The 15538-nt window shown below is 34.5% G+C and overlaps 1 protein-coding gene across 3 annotated transcripts in view; it reads right to left on the reverse strand.

Moving 5' to 3' along the window:
- LOC107993821 (uncharacterized) overlaps positions 1–15538 on the reverse strand; it is a 42094-nt gene that overhangs the window by 23117 nt on the left and 3439 nt on the right. The window lies entirely within an intron of this gene.

Consider the following 15538-nt stretch of genomic DNA (forward strand, 5'->3'; position numbering starts at 1 on the left):
GTGTCGTTATATCTCTATTCGTGGACGAGGAATTTTGCATCTCTCGCGTGACCAAAGACATCATCACGCCGACTAAGATGGCCTACCCTCGTTTGGTGTTGATGAAAAAAAGAAGAGAAAAGGAAACGAACGAACGAGCTAGAATGTGTTGGTAGATTGTGAAATTGGATGTGTATCATCTTTTTTCGCATCTACGTTTCTTCTCTATCTGTGGCAAACAAGAATTTTCTATTTCTTCTTCTTTTTTTCATCCTTTGTGAGAAGGAGAAGGATAGAAAATATAAGGAGCAAGTTTACTGTTTTGAAAAATTATTTCAAACAAGTGACGATGATACTTTGAAAATAATATTTTAATCTTTAATATTTGTGACAAATAAATATATATCGTGGTTACAAGGAGTTAAGAAAGTGGAAATTACTTTAGAGAAGTGAAAAAGGAATTTTAAAATATTTCTTCGTATATTTTTATATTCTTGCGTTTCAATAGCTTGAGCTAGCTATATTTCACATTTATAAATATTTTTATACCAGCTGACTTAAAATAATGTGAAATTAAAACATAGTTCCATTTTTTGTAGCAATCGAAACTTGCATTATGATACACACTCAGTACTCCATATGTCTCTAAGAAGAATTGCGATTAAAGCAAGTACGTAAGCTACTAAATTATACATACGAAAAAGAAAATTAATATCACTTTCATATTAGAAAGCTCTCATAAAATATACTCGTTACAGAAGAAAAAATTTATTTTCACATCCCAAGAAATTTCACGATATACTTTCGACCATTTCTCCGCACTTCGAAATCTATCAAAAAAAAATAATAATAATAATAAAAATAAAAAAACACGTTTGGAATATTTTTTGGAAGCAGGATACCATCGAAATTCGCTAGTGTCCCTCGATTAACGATTCCAGGATGGACGCGACACGATACCTATTTCACTTACAACGAATTAATATACATGAAGCCGATCTTTCCGAGTCGTTTCGCTTAACGAACCCTACCTCGTTTTGATGAATTTCCAACGACAGGCTTTCACTGCTCATTATTCTCGGCGTAGATGGCCACGCCGTGCTAATTCCCGAATTGATCAAAAGCATCGATTTCTCGCAACCGCGAGTCCCGATGCCCGAACTCGTATAAGGAGTTCATTGAATCGAGGATTCGTGTAAGCAAAGGTTAACGAACCGAGGTAATTAAAAACATTTGATTCTTCTGCTCGAAATAATTGAAGAATCAGCGAAATATGAATTCTTCGCTTGCGGCTACTCGCATAATGTTCTGGAAAGTGCTCGTGCGTGATACGCACCGAGTGTATTTATTCCATTGTGGAGTCGAAATGTAAGAAGGAACGTAAAAAGTAAAAAAAAGTAATATTATAAAAGATTTCTCGAATCGGTTGTTATTATTTTTTTTTTTTTATGAATATATATTGAAAAAATTGATCGATATAATTTGGACAATTATAAAAATTAGTGAGAAAAAAGAAAATGAATATTTGGATTTAATTATAATAATTAATCTTGAGGGAAAGAGAGAGAGAGAGAGAGAGAGAGAGAGAGAGAGAGAGAGAGGGAAAAGAAAGAAAAGAAAAGATCGTTATAAAAATTCGATGTGCAGTGGTAAAAGTTTTTTAAAAGTTTTTTTAGAACATCGAATAATCTTTTTAACCTAAAAATTCGCTTTTGAAATCTAACTTGCAATTTTCTGAATAAACTATTAATTAATACCATAAATAAAAGATTTAAAGCGAAATAAGGGAAAGTCGTACAACCTCGTCTTCGTTAGAAAAAAAATCACACAAATCAAACGATAAAGAAGAAATTGAATAAAATTTTTCTTTCGTTGAATAATTCTTTGAAAATAATATAATGTACTTAATGCATCGAGAGTAATCATAATAACCTTTACGTTTCATGATTTTAATCACAGCACATTTTAACAATCAACAATTCTTGAAGAGAGAGAGAGAGAAAAAAAAGGAGAAAGAAAGAAAGAAAACAAGCAATTTCATTCTATTTAACCTTTAACCTTAATCACGGATCGAATCCTCGATCAAACGCAGATTTTATTCGCATTATTTCGAAACTTTGCTCAAGGATTCCCGTGAGCGTGGTTTAATTGGATGCGCGGATACTTTGGAATGCCGAATTCCGAGAAGAAAGTACGCTTTCGTGGACGCGGTTAATTATCCATGCTCGATCGACAACGGTGAACAACATGCCGCAGAAATGTCAACGACGCCGCGAATGGAAAGTGCCAATAGAGTCTATTGTCAACGCAACACACAACGCCACCGATATTTTCTTTCTCACGAGCCAACCAAACTCTTCTTCCATGCAAATGTTAGCAAATATTGGGTCGTTGCGAGTAAAACAATGGAATTCTTAATAAATCTCTCGTTAAACCAAACTTGTCCAAACTTTTTTTAATAAAACCAGATATAAGAAATCAAATTCACCACTTATCAATTTTTGCAAATACTTTTATCAAGATTAATATATTATCTTTGCTCTCGAATAAAACGTAATTATACACAAATATCCATTATTTTTTTCTATTTCAACACTTTATAATTTAACTGTGTCGCAATTTTAGATAAATATATAAGTAGCGTTGAAAAAAAAATATCAATTAAAGTATTTACAGTATTGATGATTCTTCAGGTTTTAATATTCGCTTCAAAAAAAAAAAAAACGATTGACAAGTGTTTTTATTTATGATTTATATTTCAATGTATTTTTAACAATTGATCGTATGATTTATTCCTCGGTGTTTGATTTTTGTATCTCGTTACAACACCATTGCATCGACAATTGCCAACGAAAAATATCGAAAAATATCAGATTCTCCTCTTCTCCTATCCTCCCATCGAATACGAGATCCGGATTTTTCCTCTCTCTCTCTCTCTCTCTCTCTCGTGAAATTTCGCGTCGAGATTGACGATTACTCGCGGCTGATTACCGCGGGAATAGTAATTAATCGCAGGACGAATTTGCATTCCCGCTAAAGTCACGGTCTCGTGGGAAGCGGCTGCGAAGCGCGCCATGGTTTCCTAGAAATGACGTAAGGGTAATGATGTAGCGCGGTCTGAAGAACTGCATCGTTAACCGCGCGTTGAAGAAACTGAGAATCTTCAAACCTTTCTGGAAACATCGGCCAAACGCGAGAAACGTCGGAAATATTTTAAATAAGGCGGGTCGAGTGAGACTTAAAAATTTTACAATTGATAGGCTCGAGATGAGGACGAGATTCTTGTATTTCTGTTGATTTTTGTCTTTTTCTTTTTCTTTTTTTTTTTTTTTTTCAAAAGGACTAGGATAAATTCAATTTCTGCTATGATCGAGGAGAAGGATCGTTGGGAATGTACAACATTGAGAAATGCGCGATGCGAACGTGCAATCAGTATGCAGATATATTGATGACACGGGGAAGATACTATTGTTTCTAAAACAGTTGTGAGTTTCTCCAGTAGCAATAAATTTTAAGATAGATATACGAGCGTCTCGCTGTTATATAGAAAGGATTAATTGCGTTTCTTTAGAATTCTATCTATATTCCATCTATATTTGAATTTGGTAAATGTAATTATCAGTTATAGCGATGATAAAAAATATACGGACGATGGTAAGAGAAAGAAATGGGAGAAATAATAAACTGTTGGTTACAATGTACAGCAGATTTCAATAAACACTTCTTACTTCTGATATTGTTCGGGTTCGCGACTTCATCACAACCGTAACGTCGTAAATTATATTAATGGTTAACCTAAACTGGAGGGTCATGAGAGGCTTGTTCGCAAGGTTACCGTGATATTATATTTAGAATTTCTTCTAAACGTACAGTCGGATTTATAGCCGTTTACTTCTAAAAGCGAGTATAGAAGCACGTGTGCTGTGTGCAACGGAGTGCCTGAAGGAAAAGCGTGCTCGAATCTTGCGAGCCACGAGAGAGTGAAAAACGAGCGTCGACCAACGGGTTACGGTCTACAAATTTCTTACCATTTTTTCCCTCATTTCCCATTCCATTAGATATTTAAACGTAAAAAAAAAAAAAAAGGAAAAAACACTTGAATTGTACATTATATTTACGTGGAATATTCCTGGCCTGATCGTCGATAGCCAACCAACATTCATCCCTATAGTAACGATCATTAAATTACAAAAGATTATTATTAAAAATCTCTTATGGTCCTAAATTCTAAGGATATCTCCATGTAATAACCATTATTTCTTCGTTTCAACGCAGCATCCACTATTCACATTTGCCATTCCTCGCTCATCATCTATATTACTCAATCATATCTTAACCATGAAACGTCTTATAATCTTAAATTCTAAAGGGCATAACCGCTATCTTCGAATTCACCAACGTTTCATACAACTCTCTATTCTGCACTCGTTTACCGTATCTTAACTTGACCATCTCCTACTCTATCGTACAATCACATCTTAAGCATCTATAAAAGCATCTCTAGTGATCTTCAATTCCAAGAATATAATTATTGTCTCCTCATTCCACGCAACTGTTCATGCTCATTCCCTACCTTAAATTCCATAACCGCATAATCATTATTTCCACATTCTCCTTCCCAATTCTTTCATCGTTCGTCCCACACAATCCGCCACCGTGCTCGTTCTCCACTCCCAATCATTCGTGCATCCATAAACTTTCCCCTACCTCTCCTTAAGAAACCTGATCGTCAAACACCAACGGCCACTATCCATCGCCGCGACCCGTATGCCTCTCCTCGAGATTTGCGGGAATGAAACATTTCACAAGCGGACTTTCAGCAGCCGCGAAAACAATTTTACGATCGTCGCCTTCGTCCACGCATTTCCACGAGATTTCGATTCCCCGTGATCCCGTTACGACTTTTCGAACGAGCCAAAACGTTTCCGTTATAGATTTGATAAACCGGTTCCGCCGGCCTCGAAGCCAGATTCCCGAAATTTTGGGTTACCAATGCGACGCACACGCGTTATGTAAAGCTCGTCATCATCGGTTAACGGTATACGAACGAAACCTTTCGGCTTTCTCGCCGATCTTCTCGCGGGGAAACGTTTATTATTCACGCGCGTCGCAGCGCAAGGAATCTTCCCCGCTGGGACGAGTGGCAATCGAAGCCTCGCGATTATGCCTCGCGTGAAGCGCGAGATCTTTCGCCTTCTCTCGATCCGCGCGCCGATTATACCGTTACGCTCGAGGACTTCGAAACGAAGCGCTTTTTGCTCTTAGAATCGCTTACGATGCGCCATCTGTTCCGCGAAACGTGTCATGGATCCGAACAGCGTTTCGTCTTGAATTTTTTTTTTTCTCTCGTATTTTACGGGCAGATCGCTGACTTTTATTCAGCTGCACAATGCGAAATCTAAAGGTGTATAAAAAAATACGAGGTTTAAAAGAAAAAGATGAAAGTGAGTGAAGAAAATGAGAAAAATGTAGGGGAATAGATTGTGAATGCTTACGGAAAATCAAATTTTCTTCAACGAATGACGAATTTTATGATTTGAAAGAATGGAATTTAAATGGAGTTCGAATTTTTCTATGTAGTTGAGGCGTAAAACCGATATTAGACCGATATTGTGTGCAAAGAAATAAAGGATGTATGTTTGAGGAGTAGGAATAACAATTGAAAAAAAATGGAATTTGAATGGAATTTGAATTTTGCAGTTTCAATTTCGTGTGTCGTGCAGTCACGAGAAAAGAAGAGAAATTTTTTAAATCCGCATGAATTGTGGATGTTGCGAGGAGTAAACGGACATTGGCTTGCGTGGAGAGTAAGAATGCGATCGATATCGATTGGTTTGAGGTGTGGTGTTGGTGGAAATATGTCGATGGTTGGTGGTGGGTTTGGTTTAGATATGCGAAGAATGTGGAAGTGTTTGATTTAAGATACACTCCTGTTTATAGGATATGTAGATATCTCTTTAATTACAACAATTATCTATAGAAAGTTGAAAAATCTTAATGAACTTCTAAACTAAATTTTACGCGCTTTATTAAAGTTTGCATTGTATTAAAGAATATGTCTTATCGATAATAACACATTAATAATAATAATAATAATTACACGATGTACATTTCTAACGAATATTATAAATGCGCCAGTGTAATTCGTTATTTATACAAATAAAAAAATTAGACGATAACGAAATATTATAAATTGATATTATTCTGACAATTATGTGATTTATACCATGTTGCATTCATTTTTAAATATTATTATTATCGATAACAACGAGATTAATTGACAATAATATTCATTCATAAATATTTCATATGGCAAAGAGACTTAAGAAACGCTATTATATAAACTTTTCATTACCTTTGAATTAAGAATTATCGAAACAAAATTACAAAATCCTGTTACTGTAACATTTTATTATCCATTTCCAAAATTTTACCATTCCATCTAAACCCATTGCTGCAATTTCAAAGCATGCTCTATGTATTCAATCAGCATCGTGTTTTTAACGATTACGACTCCCAAAATTCTATCAAAATACCGTACAAACTGCAAAATCTCTGCAATATATTTCCCATATCCCCCATTTCCGTAATTCCGCCATTCACTTAAACCTATTCCACCAACTTCAAAGCATTCTTTACATTCGCCCAACGTCAGAATTTTCCAAGAAATCCTGGCACGATTTAATCATTAAACACGAACGACAAACAAAGACAAACACACTCACGAACGAGTCCTCGAATCGATGCACGACCACAAGAGATGAGCAAAATTTTAATCGTTCAAGTTAAAAATAAACTTTGATTAAAAATTACTCGAATAATTTATCACTTGATTAACACATGGAATAATCCACAATTATTCCAACGCTCCAAATTATACCGTCCAATCGCTCAAAAGTAAATCCTTGTTCGAAATTTTGACCAATTAAATTTTTTCTCTCAGCCCAATTCGATATCCATTGGACGAAGCAAGAGGAAAGAAGTGAAGAAAGAAAGAGAAAGAGAGAGAGAGAAGGTTGAACGAATCGAGGAGGAGGTTAAAACCGGCGGTCGCCGTGACTGTCGCCACGGTGGCCTCTTTGACCCGCTTTCTCTTTTCCCACCCGATTTGTCTCATGGACATGTCTACCGCGTTTTCTTTAACCGGGAAATTCACCATCCTCGCCACCTGCCCTGCCTCGCCACCATCACCACGCTCTCGATCGACCGCTCGTTTGTGCCAACGTCCTCGAGGAGCAGGCGCAAGAACGAAAAACCGGAAGTCGAACGGGCGGCAAGTGGGTCGAACGTAGTAGGCACACGCTCGCGCGGATTCCGATTATCGGCTAGGCGGTTCGTTCAATCTTTTACGCGCGCACGAGAGCGGTGTTTCGTTACATCGCGCTGGCCACTTTCGAAAATTGGCCGACGACACGATCGATTTCTGCAATATCGTGGTGCGATGGAGGGAGGGAAATTTTTTTTTTTGCACGTACGGGATCGAGATTCGGAGATCGATCTGAAAATTAAAGATTTCTTTTTTTTTGTCGTTGGGATTATAATATGAGATCGAGTTTCAGTAGGGAATGTAAGTTTTTAATTTATTTGTTAGTTTAATTAGTTGAATTGGAAATAATTCTTATTCGCGAATAGTCAATTTGAAAGAATCGAAGAAATAGGTAAATGATATGGTAATTTTTTAGAAAGAGAAGTTATTTTATACGCGTTCTTGAGAAATTTATTCTGAATATGAACTATGATTCATTATGAAAATATGTTGCTATTTGTGGTTTCTTCCTCTTTGATGGGATATTTAAAATTGAAGTTTGAGAATTTTGTTCGAATTTTGTTAGTAGTTCAAATATATTTTACGTAAAAAATTGTAAAAAGTGGCACAACAACTTTAATTTTAACTTTGATAAAATGACTAAAATCTTTCATAATGGTACAAATATAATTTATCGTATTTCACATTATCTCATAATTTACAGTAATCTGTCATGCAAACGTTGTAACAGTTGGCAATAATTTTTCTCGAAAATGTTTCCTGGTTTTGATTTATTTACGACGAATTTAATTTAAAAACTACAAACTCTGAAAGATTAATGATATTTATATGGAATATTTTCTTATCCCAATCTACTTTTAACACGAAGAATCATCTATTTCTTTCGACAAAGGTCGTTAGAAGTTTTTATCTACTTAATTGCACATCAGCTTGTAATTTTAACTCCTTTGAAACAACAAAGACTCTTTTCTTTCCTTACGCAATATGCTATTTTTGCCGAGACATATTTTTTCACAAACTACGTTTTCTTCTTACACTTTTTTTTTAACAAAATTCTGAGATACATTTTCAATATCTCTATTACATTTTGTCAAATATTTGAACGGAATAATATTTGAAATATTTCTCAGAATAAAAATATTTCTGAGATACGTTTCAATATCCTTATTATATCCATTTCATAACCGATGGTCAAATATTTAAATTAAATATTTGAAACATTTTTTTTTTAATAAAAATTCTTCAAAACGAGAACTAAAACGATAAGATCATAACCTAATTCGAATTGTAATAAGTGAATCGGTTCAAGATAACATAATTATAATAAAATAATTCCATAGAAAAATCATGTACAAAAAAATTCAACGTAACAGACGTTATCAATCTCATCATTCATTTGAAATCGTAGTAAGAAAAGATTTATTATCTCGCGTTATCAATCTCCGGTCAAACAGACGCCGTTCCATAAGAGCAGCGCGAGGGATCGAAAATTGTTCGATTTTCATCGACCCGGTTTCTTCAATTTCCAATTGGAAGTCGCACTCCACCACCACGAACGTCAGATCGTTCGAATGTTTATTTGCGTGCAGGCCAAATAAGCATCGCGGTGAAATAGAACATGAAGCGTGACATAGCCGCCTGACCATAAGTGTCGATTTCGAGCGGCATCGAAGCCGACCCAACAGATCGGGAAGAAAGTCGGTGTACTCGGTACCATGAAGTGGGTCGTGTTCCTTGCCGTGTTTATCATCGATCATTTCACCTTCTTCGTCAGGAGGTCGTCAGAGAGTCGTCGAAGTGGGTTGCCTGGCACGAGCGCGTGCATCTACGGTTTTATTAATTTTCGCGAAAATTTCTTTGAATCGATTAAAATTCCACACGCGTTCGATATATACGTTTCGTTAACTTTTATCGATTATTCTAGAAGAAGTTTATTCTATAATATATATTTATATATTTTTAACATAAATTATATTCTCTTCTATGAGGGAAACCGCAAAAGAAAGTGATTAAGGATTAAATTTTACTAGAAATATATTTTTTAAATTAATATGGAGTACTTGACGATAATTATATTTATACCTTATTATACGTATATCACATGTACAATATTCTTATATAACTTGACTCTAGATATAGATATAAGTATACTTATAGATACAAGATAAAAAAGATACGCGTAAAGTAAGTTAAAAATAATTATACGATATATGATGAAGTGAATTTTCTTTGAATATGATCATCAGGTGATCTATCTAGGTTAGGAGCCATATTTATATCTTATATATATATTTCATTTAAAATTGATTTCCAAAATAATTATTATCAATAAAGAAATCAAGTTTCTCAAAGCTTGAAACATCGTTTCCAATCTAACCTTTCGATCCTTTCCCGCCAATTTTAGGAGATCGCGAAAATTGTAGCGCGCGATTCGATCGATCCGTGCGCCGATGGAAACGCAAGATTTCCAATCGATAATTAATCGTTTCGAGCCGATTCAAGAAACTGTTGAAGCCCCTACTGTCAATTACGCTACGTTACAAATTACGTTTAATTGGATACGTTCGTAGATAGTATACAGATACGATCGAATACACGTGATTCTTTTCTTCCTTCGACGGCAGATTTTTTTTTCGTCGTTTCAAACGAGCTGTCCACGATTTTCTGCGCCGAGGAGTTGAAATTAATCTAATTAATTTTAGTGAACGCATTCCGTATTGCATTCGACCAGATTTAGTCTTGTTTGATGTTGATTGAAAAAATTCTGTGCGGTCACGCGAAGTTGAATTGTGCTTACGTTTTATCACAGACCATCGTACATTCCTCGTTTAATTTTCGATAAAAAGTAAGTCGAACGAGAGAAATTATATAGAAGAAGTAGAATTTCGATTTCTGTTTCGAATTGTAGAATTGAAAATTTAAATTATAGAACATGTTATTAAGAGAAAAATTTAGCAAGAGATCAATTTTGATTTGTATTTAATTGTAGAGAATGAGTTACAAATATTAGATTTAGATTATAAATATTATCGGAAAGAAAATTTAATGGAAGATCAATTGATAGGTTTGTTCTTGGTAAATAAAGTTGTTGCGGAGAGAATTAAATAAAATATCTATCAATTTGAGATGTTTACTTTTGATACGTGTCAAGAAAATACCAATTCGATTATCCTTGCTTCATATATTTTGGATTTCGAATATTTCGCGCTAAACCATCATTAAATATTGTATTAAAGCACAAACGTACAGTTAATTCTGAAGTAATTAATAATCTCGGTATTGCGCTTCGTGTTTTAAATAATTCTTCGAATTGCTGTCAAGGTATGTATTATTTGTAGCTGTGAAATGATATATTGGGATTTTAAATATACGATACTTTACGTAATGATTCGTTTCTATAAATTATATAAAATTTAACAACAAATCATGTATGAAATATATATCAATAAAATAGTTCTTTTTGATGAATTTTTTGATGATTTAATGAATGTAACATTAAGTTTCAAAAAATGGAAAAGGAAAGTTTATAAAATTTCTGTAATTGTTACACCTTATATTACTTTAATATCATATACGTGAAACTATCTTTACCAAAATGAAATCTAGGAACAAAAATATTTTTCCAAATGCAAAAGCAAGTTTTACTTTCGCTAAAAATCAAAAAACACATGCATCCTATTTATTACTTTGTAAGTAAATTTACAAATGGCGAACAAGAACTTTACTTATTTATACATTTATCGATAATAATTATATTAAAAATAATTTATTTACACAGCCAAACAAACGTCTTAAATTTTTTATAAAATAAAATCACAAAACGTGAAATATTAATAATTTAAAAAAAAATCGACACAATTAAACAAAACGAAATAAATAGCAAAGATAAATAATTTTAATCACTAATAATATACTAATAATATAATCTTTCTGAAACGGTGCAAACGGCTTGGAAAAGTCGCATTTTCATTCCACAGCCTACTGGTCTAGAATAAACTCGACAACTTTCTAACCTCGATAAGTTCGCGTGAAACTCGCCATAAAGGCGAGGATTACGCGAGAATCATAATGAATGCAGCTTCTCGTATTACGTGAACGATAATATATCGATAACGAATGATAACGAGACAGAGAGAAATTAAAAAAGAAGAATCCATCGATGCATCTTGATGCATAATGTCGCTTCCTATTATACCAGGAAATTACGACACCTGTTTCCCGCCTGTGCTGCGTTTCTGTTATGTCAGCATTCCACTGTGCGATATCTAACGTTAGTTTCATATTGTTTAACTACGCGGAAGCAACCACGTGACTTCCTATCCCGCGTTTTCTCATTGCGGCGATGCGCTGGTTTCAGGTGGAATCCTCGCGTTCTTGGATTCGTTCATATCGAGAAATATGGAAGATGCGATGTGTATTTGTGAGGAGGTCGGTCATATTACGAACAATGTGTGCGATGTATGAGGAATTATTTTATTATTAGAGATAAAAATGAAGAATATTTTTTTTTATATTGGAAAACAAAGAGCAGTTATTGTGATAATGAGTAAAAAGTGAAAGTGGATTAAAAATCATGGATCATAATCTCTCTTTTTTCTTGATCATAAGTGTATTAATAAATATGGGAAATATTTGTGTATATTTGATTTGATTGGTAATGGAACTTTGTTTGCGTCCCTTTTTTTATTCATATCGAATATAGAATACGATATAATTGAAAGGTCATGGTAAATTCATAGAGAATAACAGGGGATAAAAGGAATATCGTGTAACGTAATATAAGAATGTTACAAGAGCTAAATTTTATCTAGCATGAGATTAATGAAGAGAAAGAAAATTTATTCAATCATTACAAACAAAACATCCTGGATATTTATTTTTCTCTTTGATGTCTTACATTACGCTTTAATTAAAAAAAAAAAAAAACTTAACTTACTCAACACATATTCGTCAAAAGATTCAATTTCATCTAATTTTTGCTTAACACAATCATTTCCAAGCGTGAAAATAAATATTTGACACAAAGCATAAGAGCGCAAAGCTCTAATCCTCTTTAAAGATTAAACATGTTCAGTTAAAATTTTCCCACTAAAAGAAAAAATCCTCCTTTTTTTCACTTCAACTATAATAAACTCCAAGGATAGTAATCAGAGAGATCGTCAATAACACGAAATAAAAAAATCCCACGTTGCAAACAAAAACAAGAGACAAACGTGAAACAGACTAATGAAACCAATCCAGGTTTAAATTATACCCAAACGTCGCGATCAAAGAGAAATAAATATTTCAAACACATAGGATCGTATAAATCAAGGTGGAACGATTCAATAATAAAGACATTCAACAATCTTAGAACGTGGCATCAGGAGATATCACCAATTATCCACCTGCGTAATTAATATACTTCGCCACACGTGGTGATTCATTCATAATGGAGCAAATCAAGAGGTTGTAAGACGTTTCCAACGTAACCGCGACACGGATTCGCGTGTGCCAGCTGATGAAACGAATTGCATACCCGACGATCTCATTTTTGCGCGGCAAGAAAAGCGGCACAGTTACGACACCATCACGCAGATTACCGTACGACGAATAATCTTCTCTTCTCGAAGAAGAAGAGAATTCCGGGTGGTTGTTGTAGTTGTCGTATTGTGGAATATTGACCGTAACTTGGTATTCCCTTTTTTCGATTTTTCTTTTCCTTTTTCTAATGAAACGCATTAAGAAACCAAGCAAAATTGTCGTTAAGTAAATGACTCCCGTAAATGTACCTGTTGCGAGGAGGCTTTAAGAAACGCATTGCGAAACGGGGCCATTACGCTGCTTTACTGGCAACAAACATTGTCACACTGTGGCAGGCTCTCTCTTGCATTAAGGGTTTAAGCGTTTCCACGTTGTTGGAGAACGTGTAAAATTTAATATATAATATATCGCACCCTCGATAGAAAAGTAACATAAATGAAAAATAAAAATTTGTAATTGGATATCATTATTGATACAGTATATTGAAATCATTGTTGGTTCTAAATTTTAATAAATAAAAAATTTTTGTAAACGAGTACATTCAAGTTGAACTTTCGATATAACATTCTTCAAAATTTTGTTCTTCGATTGCAAATGTTTTTTTTTTTTTCTATTAGGATAATCTTAAATTAATCACAAAACGATATCCAATATATTCCTCCTCTTTTTTTCCACGTTATAATTTGATGGAATATCTGTAACCTTGGGTTATTATAGTTATCAGAGTTATTACGTAAGATGAGTGATATAATATAAAAGTATTAAGAAACTACGTAATAGGAGTAACAGTTACACGCAAAAATGAGGTTTCTGTGGTTTCTAATGATTCTTAGAAAAGGACAATGAACGAAGGTAGCACTGTAGAGCGTTGAAATTAATTCTGGAATTCTATTAATTATTCCATTTTATTCCGTTATTACGTTATTTCGAATAATTATTCCACTTTATTATCAATCAACTCGATCATCCTCAAGTATCTTCCATTCTTAATTTTCTTTCCTAATTAATTTAACTTTCTATTCTATATCTTATGCTTATTCGAAATCACATAAAATATATACATCTTCGTATATTTATTCGATCTACGTACAAAAGTCGATCGCGTAAATTAGCCCATGCACGATTGTAAATAAACTCTCGCGGCAGAAAGTAGAACATCGGCCACCATTGAATATTCCCAACCGACTTTACGTCCAATTGTTCCCATCCTGCTCGTATAGAACTATCTCGAACCGATTCGATAAATATCTTACATTTGCGTGTAATCTTTATACGATCGGCACAGATTTGTGTATTTTAAGATCCAACCGTAAAACAAAATCGTAAGATCATCGATTTCGATCGTACTATTTATGGTAAAAATGTTCTATACGTATTATTTGAAATGATATTTACAACGTCGTGTTTGTAATAAACGAACAACACGTGTCGTTATTGTTACTATAAACAGAGAAATTTATATAGCATTGCTCGAACATTCTATGTTCCTTGTATTCCATGGAAGATTATAAATATTTCTTTCCTCGATACAGTGACCACAATACATCTTATAAAAATTCCATTTCGAATCCATAAATTATTCATCCGCAAAAATCATTAATCTTGCCAATATCCTTTTAAACTGTTTTTCTATTTAAACTATATCTCGTTATTACCATTAAAAAAACAAGAACAGTAAGAAAAATTTTCCAAAACAAACAATGAACCAATGAACCAACAACGGATATATTCTCAAAGAAAATTCGTTCGAATAATCCCAAAAGAAATCCCCAATCGAGGTAATTCAGTTTCTCTTTTCCTAACTTCGCGCCTAATTTCTCACGACCAAGTGACAAACAGCTAAATATCGTATCAAACCCACGCAAGAACAACAAATAAGATCTGTGTAAACAAATGATCCTAACTTGGAGTCTCGATAGTGGAGAAGATCTTGGAAGACGAAAAGAAGAGAGAGGGAGAGAGAGAGAAAAAAAGGAAGACGGAGGAAAAAGAGAAGGAATACCGGTTTACAACTAGGGACAACGAGCACGATCCTCGTGCACGTTGCCGTAATATCGCTTTATCGGATCTACCGTTATGTCGATCCGTTCTGCATCGACGTATATATACGTTTCTCGACGTTATATGCACGCGGCTCGCATGGCAACACCGGAAACCTTGCATCAGGACCACATGGGACGCCGTCTACGTCATCGATCGATGCCAGTCAACTGGTCGATCCAAACTGGTCAACGATAGAGGTGATCTAACTGTAAATCTAACGCTTTTCGCTCGACCACTCGCGTTAAACCCGATAGATTCCTCGTTCCAATCCGGTATATCGCTCGAAAGACGTAAATAGACAGAGGGGGTAGAGTTCGAGAGCTTGGCCCATTCGATACCGTTCGATTGGACAGTGTTGAAACATGGTGTGGTGTCAGAGACTGATTTGCATAACAAATCGTCGCGTCGTTTAGGAGAGGCTGTCAGTCGGCCTCGACTATTTGGAATCGATATTTAAGGCACGTCACATCCTTTCACGTTTCGATACCTTTTGATGCGGTTTTTGACATCGAGAATTGGAAAAGGAACGGAGACGATATTCTTTTTATTTCGTTCCAATGGCAAAAATTGTGAATAATGAAAAATTGCGCGCAAAAGAGACGATTTTTTGAAAGATTTCTTTAGAAGAGGACACGCAGGCTGATTGATAATCGTCTGTGCTTGTGATAAGTGATCACATTAGTTTCTTAATAAATTTTTGAAATCGATTGAGTTCGTTTTAACTCG

This window comes from Apis cerana, linkage group LG6 (genome assembly GCF_029169275.1).
Source record: "Apis cerana isolate GH-2021 linkage group LG6, AcerK_1.0, whole genome shotgun sequence".
NCBI classification, from domain to species: Eukaryota; Metazoa; Arthropoda; class Insecta; order Hymenoptera; family Apidae; genus Apis; species Apis cerana.